Source organism: Papio anubis, chromosome 1 (assembly GCF_008728515.1).
Source record: "Papio anubis isolate 15944 chromosome 1, Panubis1.0, whole genome shotgun sequence".
Classification (NCBI taxonomy): domain Eukaryota; kingdom Metazoa; phylum Chordata; class Mammalia; order Primates; family Cercopithecidae; genus Papio; species Papio anubis.
Window position 1 is genome coordinate 156,182,242 of NC_044976.1, and position 8,760 is coordinate 156,191,001.

General features: G+C 54.2%; 1 protein-coding gene across 1 annotated transcript in view; it reads right to left on the bottom strand.

Moving 5' to 3' along the window:
- CDK18 (cyclin dependent kinase 18) overlaps positions 1-6,240 on the bottom strand; it is a 28,862-nt gene extending 22,622 nt beyond the window's left edge. Inside the window, exon 1 of the mRNA XM_009188887.4 lies at positions 6,003-6,240. The gene's annotated coding sequence lies outside the window, so the exon portion shown is untranslated. The remainder of the gene's footprint in view (positions 1-6,002) is intronic.
- Between the last annotated feature and the right edge of the window lie 2,520 nt (positions 6,241-8,760).

Genomic DNA, 8,760 nt, shown 5'->3' on the forward strand with positions numbered 1-8,760 from the left:
GTCTGCGCCCTGTTTCAGGCAAAGAAGGCAAGACTCAGAAAGGTGAGCGATCTGCCCGAGGCCACTGAGGGTGATGGGGCGGAGCTGGAACCACACTGTGGGCTTCTGACTTTGTACAGGGTTGGAAGGGACTGCATGGGTCTGCGTAGAGATGGCACTCTCTTTACTGGGTACCACAGCCAAGAAAGTCACAGCCTCCCCAAGGGCCACCTTCCTTGGGGAAGGAGCCATGCCAGGTTTGGCATCCACACAGAACACGGCGCCCAGCCCAGCCACAGCAGAGGATGCTGCCAGCCGGGCTCCATGGCAAGATCAGGGAGGGGCTCTGTGACCCCTTTCCTGGGCTCATCCCATGCTGCAGGCAGAGTTGGGAGCCAGCGCTGCTTCTGTCAAGAGTGATGCCCTCTAGCATAACACCTATCGCCCACCTGCTTCTAGGCAGTGGGTCCTGCCAGGATGTGGGAAGGACAGCCCTGTCCCCTCCTGGGCTGGTCACCCCACATCCTGGGGTGCTGGATGGCTGGGGCCAGAGAAGAGAAGAAGGTCTGGTTCCTGAGAAGACTCCCCAGGCAGAAAAGGGCAGGCTTCTTTAGGGAAGCAAGTTGTGAGGGCAGTAATCATTCCAGAGCTCTGTCTGAATTTCCCTCAATAATGATAAGATGGGGAACAGTGCTCAGAGTGAGGGAGGGTAGACTTTTTTTTTTTTTTGAGACAAAGTCTCGCTCTGTCACCCAGACCGGAACGCAGTGGTGTAATCTTGGCTCACTGCAACCTCTGCCTCCCTTGGTTCAAGCGATTCTCGTGCCTCAGCCTCTGGAGTAGCTGGGATTACAGGTGCCTGCCACCACGCCTGGCTAATTTTTGTATTTTTAGTAGAGATGGGGTTTCACCATGTTGGCCAGGCTGGTCTTGAACTCCTGACCTCAGGTGATCCACCCACTTGGGCCTCCCAAATTTCTGGGATTACAGGCGTGAGCCTCCATACCTGGCCAGAAACATTTTAAGAATAGAGTTCTCTTCCCAATTTGGGGGCCGAGTCCTGATGTTTGCAGGGACCCTGACTTCAGAAAAAATATCAAGTGGGCCAAAGGCACTGAGAACTACCAAATGTAGCCCACTAACTCTGCCACCACTCCTCGATAATGACATCAGGCAAAGCAAAGAGCTACTGGGTGGACATTATCTCACTGGAGTCCTCGTAAGCACATGAGATAATAGTATTATCCTCCCATTTTATAAAAGAGGAAACTGAAACCTGGATGAGCAAATTACTTAACCTAAGGCAACCAGTTACTGAGTGGAGGAGGTATAATTTGAACTGACCCCAAAGTCCATAAACTGCCTCCACCCATCGTGGACAGGAGACATACACTCAACATATAAATAATCATGAGTGCATCAGCCAGCCATTATTGGGTCATCTTGTCTACCCCGACCCCACCATTTCTAGGGAAGACTTTTATTTAATGGTGGGGGTAGGGAGGCTCAGAGGGTGGGATCATTATCAAGAGTTTCAGGGAAGAGGATCTCATCATAGTCCTTTCAAAAGTTCTGGCCCATGTCTCCCAGAGCAAGCTGTCCAGTCTCTCCAGGTTACTCATGCTGTCAGGGAGCTTTGCTTCAAGACCCGTTTTTTTTGTTTTTTGTTTTTTTGTTTTTCTGGTTTTTTGGCCCAGGCTGGAGTGCAGTGGTGCAATCTTGGCTCACTGCAACCTCCACCTCCTGGGTTCAAGCAATCCTCCTACTTCAGTCTCCTGAGTAGCTGGGATTACAGGCACATGTCACCATGCCCAGTTAATTGTTGTATTTTTAGGAGAAACAGGGTTTCACCATGTTGGCCAGGCTGGTCTCGAACTCCTGGCCTCAAGTGATCTGCCTGCCTTGACCTCCCAAAGTGCTGGGATTACAGGCGTGAGCCACCACACCCAGCCTAAGACCCTTTTCAAATTTTTTTTTTGTGACAAGTTCTCATTCTGTTGCCCAGGCTGGAATGCAGTGATGCAGTCATGGATCACTGCAGCCTCAATCTCCTAGGCTCAAGCGATTCTCCCCTCTCAGCCTCCCGAGTAGCTGGGACTACAGGCATGTGCCACCACACCTGGCTAATTTTTGTATTTTTTTGTAGGGCTGGGGTTTTGCCATGTTGCCCAGTCTGGTTTCGAACTCCTGGGCTCAAGCAATCCACCCACCTCCCTTTTCAGTTTAAAACCAAACCTCACACTTGCCTCACTACCCCTCCTCCTCTGCAGATGTAGCTGTGGAGATTCTAGGAGCAGATGGACTCTCTTTCAGACAGGAGGTCTGGCGGAGATGCGCCCACGGCTTTTCCTCTTCCGGACTTGCTGCTGATCCACTGGCCAGCTCCAGCCAGGCCCAGCTACCAGCTCTGTAGTGTTCCTGGGTCCCAGACCCTCGGCCTGAGCTATTGTGAGCCCAGCCTGTGTGTGCATGTGCATGCACGTGTGTGTGTATAAGCAGCTGTGGGAGCCAGGACAAGATTAACCTTGGTCTGCTCCCACCCTCTGGATATGGGGAAGTGCCCACTCAGCAGGGAATGCCTGGAGGGCAAAGGTGAAAAGTCCAGGGAAGGGGACGGAAGGGGTTATGGTGGGACACAGGGCTGAGGAAGAGAAATGTGACTTTTTCCCAAAGGTGCCCTAATCAGGTGGACCTGAAACCAGGCTAGCCACTCACTTTGAACAACAGAGCAGAACAGGGACTGCAATTAATTAAGTACCAGGGGAGGGTCCTCCTATCTCGGGGGAAGAAGGCGCTGCCAGAGGCCCCTCAGAGCAGGAGGCTGCTGCCTCTCCAGCTCCCAGTGCCTGTCTCATTCATACCTGCTAGAAGGTAGGGCCCCCACAGCACAGATTCCTGGCCACTCCTGGAAGATTTCCATCCAACCCATTGCCCTACCACCACCACCATTCTTACACAGAGCCCTCCTCCCTAACCTAGAAGAGCAGTAAAGATTCTGTCTAACCGGCCGGGCGCGGTGGCTCAAGCCTGTAATCCCAGCACTTTGGGAGGCCGAGGCGGGTGGATCACGAGGTCAGGAGATCGAGACCATCCTGGCTAACATGGTGAAACCCCGTCTCTACTAAAAATACAAAAAACTAGCCGGGCGTGGTGGCGGGCGCCTGTAGTCCCAGCTACTCGGAGGCTGAGGCGGGAGAATGGCGTGAGCCCGGGAGGCGGAGCTTGCAGTGAGCGGAGATCGCGCCACTGCACTCCAGCCTGGGCGACAGAGCGAGACTCCGTCTCAAAAAAAAAAAAAAAAAAAAAAAGATTCTGTCTAACCAAGGGCTTGGCCTGATGGGGCTGGGAAAATCTACCTTGGTCTCTAGACCAGCCCTGGTACAATCACTAGGAAATTCCCTTGCCAAACAAGCACCACCAACCACTATAGCTACCGGTTATTTAGTCTCTGCTACATGCCAGGCACTATGCCTTATTTCATTTAAATCTTATAACAGCCCTCTCTGTTATGATCCTCATTTTACAGATGAGGGAACAGATGCTGGGAGAAGTTCATGAGTGTGCTAGTGAAGGGAAGGTCACATAGCTACTATATGCTGGAGCTGGATTCCACCAAGGCCAGAGGTTTGCCCTCCCCTTTAGGTCTCCAGCTCAGTTAGAGAAGAACAGAAGGAATCAGAGGACAAGTAGATGGAGATGCCGGACAAAAGTCCCAACAGGGTGATCCCAGAAAGTAGAGGCTTGGTTAGGGTAGGAACTGGGAAGAGTCAAGCTGGGCTCTGCCCTACAGTGTGGGACGCATTCCCCTGAGTGCAGGACGGCCCAAGTAGGCAGAGGACAGAGTCCGGGTCTGTAGAGGAAGCAAATGCACCCTGAAAGGCAGCTCCATGTCCTCTAGACCCGAGTGGGGGTTTGCAGGGCTGGCAGCCTGATCCCACGAGATCTCAGAACAAGAACCTACTTGCTCCTCAGATCTGGTGCCTTCTCTCCTGTGCTCCATGAAGAAGGCTGGCTCTGCCTAGTGCAGGACAGACAGATGGGAGCCTCAATACTTGGAGCACCACCCCCATTCTTCCTTCTCCCGAGGACTGATGCAGACCAGAGAACCCCAGAGTGGGCCGCAACCTCCCCATAATGGGGCAGGGGTTGACAGCAGAGGCTTGGGGTCAGAAGGAAGTGGGCTGGATCCCACCTCTGTGTGACCTTGGAAAAGCTGGTCTCAGAGACTCAGTTTCTTCACCTGTAAAATGGGGATGATAACAATACCTACTTCATAAAGTTGTGACACACTGCTTGGCACACAGTAGATATTCAACAAATGGTGGCCACTAAGGCTTGTCTACTCTGCCTCTGGCACACGATAAGTCTGGGAAGAACTTCTGGCACGCTTGGAGAGCTTCTTCCATTCTCCTGGCAGGGTATGGGGAGAGTCCTGGAGACCCAGTGGGGAGAGTCCTGGGAACCTAATGGTCAGATATACCCCAGATTAAGGGTGGGGGAGGTCAGCCCCACAGGCTCCTCAGCTGTGCAGGAGGTGGCTGGGACAGGGTAACCCGAGATAGTAGCTTTGCTGTGGCAAGGTGACCCTCTCTCTGGAACGCCTTCAGGATGCAAACTCAGACCTGGAGCCAGTGTCGCCCTGTACTCCGCCGACCCTCAGCACCGTCAGCACCATTTTCTCAGGCCCCTCCCAAGGCCAGGCTAAAGGCAGAGGATCTCTGAGGACATGCCAGTCCACCAGGCGCTCCAGGCATCCTCTCAGGACAGTGTCCAGGAATGTGCCGCGTGCCCATGCCCGGGTGGGGAATGCCACGGGAACATGCCAAAGCTCACCGGGTGCTGACACAGGAGGGGCAAGCCGGTGGTGTCAGTGAGTCACAGGGCCCAGTAACTGCTGAGGGCTGGGCTGGGGTGGAGAGGAAGGGGAGACAGTAGCAGACAGCGCAGAAGAGGTTCCAGGGCCTCCCACTCCCACAGTGTCAATCCTCCCACCCCGACTGCCAGGAGGTGCCCAGAGAGAAGGAAGAGAGGCGGCGCTGGTGCCTAAGAGGGCGCTGACCCTGCAGCGCAGAAAACCCCTCACTGTCTCTGTAGCCCAACTCCCACCCAGCACAAGGTCTGCAGACACCTTCAGGGAATCCCCGCCCCCAGCAGGGCGAAAACAGAGGCCTCCAGTCCAGACCCGATTTTGGATTTCAGATTCCTGATGGTCTCCCCCAACTACAGCAGAATCCTCAAGGCACATCTCCTTAGCCCAACAGGTCACCGCCCACTACTCCCCCTCTCTCCCCTGCCCCCGCCTCTTTTCCCACTGCTGCATTAACCCTCTGGCGCCTGCCGATGAGGGGTGGAGGGGGCACTGCCCCTTTGGTCTTCCGGGGTGGAATGAGAGAAGAGGCAGCATTCCCCAGACCCCTGCCTGCCCCAGAACTGGGACCTGCAGGGCTTCACGTGTCCTTCCACGTTCTTCCCAGGGCTCCGGCCTCCCACCCGCTGCCTGCCGCTCTGGAAAGTTCACCAGAGCCCAGGAAGCCCTTCAAGGCGGCGATGTGGCCCCACACTCTCGGGTCCTCTGGTCTCTGGAGACTCCTGCCCCTTGCCCTTCCCAGAATGAAGGGAGCTTAGAAAGCGCCTGGTTCGGGACTGGGTGGAAAACTTTGCTTTGTAGGGTTCAGACAGGAGCCCAGGGGCCAAAGTGATCCCAGATGGAGACTCCCTGAGGGGGCGCAGGGTCTTAGACTGCAAAATAGCCCTCCCTCTCCAGCACCTGGAACTTAGGAGTGGTCTTTCCAGGGTACCCCCCACCCCTCAACACACAACACAGTATCACACAGATCACGCCTCGTGATCCTCTGCTGTCCTCTCGCCGCTCCGGTATTTCCCTCCAACCTCCCGCCCCAGGGCAAAAGCAAAACTGCGCCTTTAAGAGCCGTTCCGCTTACCTTTGCTCCGTACACCCGGCGCCGCGGTGCCCCCTCCTCCGACCTCCCCTTCCTCCCCGGCGCACCGCCCGCGGGACTCACCGCGCGTGTCCTGGGGGCTGCGGTGCGCCCGCTCCCTCCCGCGACGGCCGGGGTGCCGCGGGGTTAGGTGCCGTGCCTTGCGCCGTACTGGGGTCTCCGACCGGGCACGGGGCAGCTTCCCCTGCTCTGGAAAGGTGAGCAGTTCCCCAGAGAAGCTGCAACCTGAGCTGGTCGAGGAGGAGGTAGAAGGGGAGGGGAAGGGAGGGAGTGGAGGAAGGTGGGGAAGAGGAGGGAGGAGGAGGAGGAGGAGGAGGAGGAGGAAGGAAAATGCCCGGCCCCCGCCAGAGTTTTTCACATGTACAAGTTGACTCCGCCCCCGGCCCTCCCGCCCTGCCCACAGCCGCTACCAATCCCCAGGGCTCCCTCTGCCCGGGTGCCCACCCCTTTCTCCCACTCTGGGAACCAGGGTCCAAGTGCCTCTTCCTGTTTCGTTTCTAAAGCCGGCCCTGAGAGCCTTGGCTAGGGGATGAGGCCTTCTGGACTGGATCACCCCAGGACACCAAGGCGCCAGGGGTACACTGACAGTGCCTGCCTATCTCTAAAGCAGTGTTCCAACCTCTTCTAGGTACCTCCCAGTACCTAGCGCCCTAGGAACGAATGTGCATGGACAAATTTTGGTGGTCATTTTCTTGACAATAGTAGCCCTCGGGCTCCCCTTCTACTCTATCCAGTGGGACTTGTCACTTACCTTTCCAGACAAAGTTCCCACCTCTCCAGGACCTGAATGAAGCCCTTGCTACCAGCCATCATTCCCATTTTCCTCCCCGAAGGATAATTCAACGTGTCCTTTTGGAATTAAATTCCACAGGATATTTGAGAATCACCCAAGAAAAGTTACAGAATAGCTGGTTCAGCTAGTGGCACTCTCATTTTACAGAAGGGGAAACAGGCCCAGCAAAGCAATTGAACTGGCCCAAAGTGCCACCAGAATTAATGGCGAGCCATGATTAGAACTCAGACCAATGGCCATTGCACCCACATCATCTGACTTCAAGGATCACAAAAACAAAACAAAAATCTGGGGATGGAGGTGCAGGGCACAGTCCCCACTGCCAGGCCCCTCTCATCTCTGCTTCCTCCTGAGGGCTGTGAGGAGAGGAGATGTGTCTTGGCTCTATGGCGCCTCATCAAGGAGGTCTGTGTCCCCTGCCGTCCCAGCGGGCTTGGCTACTGCAGTCTGGGGTCTCCAACAGGGAAGGTCTCCCTAGGAGGGGGTGCTCCACAGTGTACATGTGCTTCTACCCGAACCCTTTCCCTGGGGACCGTGAGTTGTTGAGAATAGAACAGTTTCCTTCTGGAAGACATGGGCCTGAGGTCCCACTCTCAGCAGGAGACAGGAGAATGAAGGAAGACACTGGGCCCATGCATGAAAGTGACCTGTGGGTAATTGACATCTCACAGGGGGCCTCCCAACTCTTTTTTTAACCTCTGCTTTCTCTGCTAGGGCATGCAGATTTCCTGGGTACAAGCACTTCCTAAAAATGAAACCGCCAAGTGTTATTGGGGTGCATGGATCCAGAGCCTTTAGGTGTGCAGCAACCTGCCTGGCTCCATAGTCCAGTGGGTGGTGGGAAGACTGGGGAGCAGGAGGCCATGAAGAGGTTTGGAAGGGGCAGGGAGGGAAAGGGAGAAGGACTACAGCGAAGGAACTGTTTACTAGCTTTACTAGCAGATTAAAGAGAGTGGGACCAAAGGGTAGAGTTTCAGGGAACTAAGGGGGTGAAGTCAAGAGGTCTCCACAAACACTTTCTCAACATCTCTTATATGCCAAATGATAGCCAGGACTCTGGGCACATAAGATGAATATAACCCAGTCCCTGCCCACAAGAAGCTCATGGTGTAATGGGGCAGGGAAGCAAACAGTTAGGATGCTATAGGAGGGAACTTAGTGTTATGGATGCCTGGGAGGAGCTGTTCTGCTTGAGGTGAGGGTTACAGGATGAGGGCACAAGAGAGGGGAGGAAGGGTTTTACCTGTTTTTCCAGGAGGGATAATCCCTTGTGCAGAGTGCAGGGGTGAAAGAATATGGACCCACAGTTCTATGAGGTCAGAGCTTAAAGTCTGGGGTGGAGGTGACACTGTAGAGGCAGGCAGGTGCTGGGTCCTGAAGACCCCCAATTTGGAGGCTGATCCTAGTGGAAAATGAGAATGAGCTTAGACCACACAGCGGCATCAGGGAGGAGAGGAGAGAACTGATTTGAGAGATAGGTAGGAGAAAGGGTCATAGAGCCTTGTGACTATTGGATTCTAGAAGATAAGGGAGCCAAGAGTGTCAAGATTGGAAGCACTGATGTGATAGGCTGAGTGGAACCTTGGAGCTTCTTAAGTGAGCCTTGATTCCCAGCACCTCCTTAGGTTGCTCTCTGAACTTGGGCAAGCGAACTAACCTTTCTGAGGCCATCTGTAGAACAAAGTTGCTAAAATCAATCTTGTATGGTTGTTGTGAATATTAGGGTAATGTATGCTAAGGGCCTAGCATAGGACTTGGCTCATAATGCAGAACTCAATAGATAATAAATATAATTACCATCATTCATCCATTCAACAAACATTTATTGAGCACCTGCTCTGTGACAAGGACTATACTGAATCCTTGCATTGGATAGATGATTTTAAGTCTGAGCTCCTATTCTCATGCAGCTCACTATTCAGGGGGAGAAAGATGTTCAGAGCAACAGTCAACTACCAAAGCAATATGGGCTGAGCAGAGGAAGAAGCCCTTAACTCTGCCCAAGAGAATTTGGGACAGCTCCAGAGA